Here is a 1,871-nt window from a genome sequence, read left to right on the forward strand (position 1 = left end):
TTTTGTTGGGGGGGGGGGTTGAGGGGGGTTTGGGGGGTTGTTTGGTTTGGGGGGGGGGGGTTGTGTTTATAAAGTAAAAGTTTTACAGCTCCTGTTACGCAAATGAAGTCATAAATAATAATACATAAGTGCCGACGATTACAACTGGTCTCACTAATATGCGAAGAAAAGAAGGAGGAAAGATATCAACGATAGATGGTTGATAGGAAAGAAGAAGAAAACCACACCAGAACACCCGCCAACCAACCACTGCCTTACTTTAGCTATTCTACTTATGACTTACCTGAAAGAGCTAGACAGTTAAATTCGACAGTATCCACTTGTGTTTTTGCTGCACAAAGCTGTACTCTCACGCCTGTTGGGTTAGGTAACACTGTTTTAAAAAGATGCACAAGACAAGAAGATAGAGAGTAATTTGTTACGTCTGTCTTATCTGCCTGTCTGGTCTTAGTTTTTCCCTGAGCTTGCGCCGAAATAGTCGCCACAGACTTGTCGATACACGCCCCTCAACCAGACCGCTGCAGTGAGCCAGCTCGACTCGTTCGTGGGCAGCGAAAATTTGCGCTGGTTTTTGCTCTTGGTATCGATTCCCTGTTACTGTTAGTGTATTCGAAGGATACCGTGTAAAAAAATGTCTATTGTGCATCCTCTCCATTCTCCAAATATCGATGTTGTTTGATTTCTCTTTCTTAATGGTCGGTTGGTGGTGGAGAAGGGGAGGGGAGTTCATTGATTGTTTTGTTTTTTTCTGATGTCATAACAATAGTATTTTTTTTTTCAAATCATAAGAAACAATCTTGGTAGTCGTTGCCTCCCAGCCAAATTGACGGCCCACATACTTAGTTGTAGTCCTTAGGTCTATGGGAACAAAATGAATTCATCAAGTCACACCTGGTAAGGCGTTGGTGGCCTAGTGGTTAGGCTCTCGGACTCGCAACCGTAAGGTCGTGGGTTCGAATCCCGTCAAGGGCCCGACGTTGTGTCCTTGGGAAAGGCACTTTACACGAATTTTCCTCACTTCACCCAGGTGGGAATGGGTACCCGGCTATAGACAGCGAAAGATCTTGTCAGTTTGTTAGTGTTTGAGCGCTTAATCGGCTGCTTGCACTGTATGCTTCCCGGGAAGCTGAGAATGTTTCGGAGTGTTCTATGGTCTGCTGGGGTAATAATATAGTGTAAAGCGCATAGAGCCTGCTGCTGAGCGGGGATATGCGCTATACAAATGCTATCTATTATTATTATTTATTATCATCTATTATTATTATTATTATTATTCGATACTATCATCGCCGATACCAACAACAAAACCCTGGCAAAAGTCAAGAGTCCGTAGCCCACGTTTACTGTTCGCCCACAGCGTATGGCTCTGTCTTTGTCTGGACGCCAGCGATGTGACATTTTGTAGGAAATAAAACTTTATCGACGCTTCGAAGCGTGAAGTTACTATTCATGTTATTCGAATACTGTTTGAGAATGTGGGTTTTTTTCTGTGAGTGTTTTGGGGGTGCTACTGGTAGGTTTTATTTCTTTACTTTCCCTTTTATTTTTCTGCCTATCTATCTTTCTTTCTTCTGCCTTCATTTTATGGCCATTATTGTGTTGTGTCGATGTGCTTCTCTTTACTCACACTGAAATTGTTTTGTTGCTGTTGTTGTTGTTGTTATTGTTGTTGTTGTTGTTGTTGTTGTTGTTGTTGTTGTTGTTGTTGTTGTTGTTGTTGTTGTTGTTGTTCTTCTTCTTCTTCTTCTTCTTCTTCTTCTTCTTCTTCTTCTTCTTCTTCTTCTTCTTCTTCTTCTTCTTCTTCTTCTTCTTCTTCTTCTTCTTCTTCTTCTTCTTCTTCTTCTTCTTCTTCTTCTTCTTCTTCTTCTTCT

At 41.7% G+C, this 1,871-nt stretch overlaps 1 protein-coding gene across 1 annotated transcript in view; it reads right to left on the bottom strand.

Annotated features, from left to right (window-relative positions):
• Window positions 1–380, bottom strand: part of LOC101853162 (metabotropic glutamate receptor 5-like) — a 50,108-nt gene extending 49,728 nt beyond the window's left edge. The window contains exon 1 of the mRNA XM_035969758.1: window positions 284–380. The gene's annotated coding sequence lies outside the window, so the exon portion shown is untranslated. The remainder of the gene's footprint in view (window positions 1–283) is intronic.
• Window positions 381–1,871: the final 1,491 nt, after the last annotated feature.

This window comes from Aplysia californica, unplaced genomic scaffold, assembly GCF_000002075.1.
Source record: "Aplysia californica isolate F4 #8 unplaced genomic scaffold, AplCal3.0 scaffold00179, whole genome shotgun sequence".
In the NCBI taxonomy this organism is placed as follows: Eukaryota; Metazoa; Mollusca; class Gastropoda; order Aplysiida; family Aplysiidae; genus Aplysia; species Aplysia californica.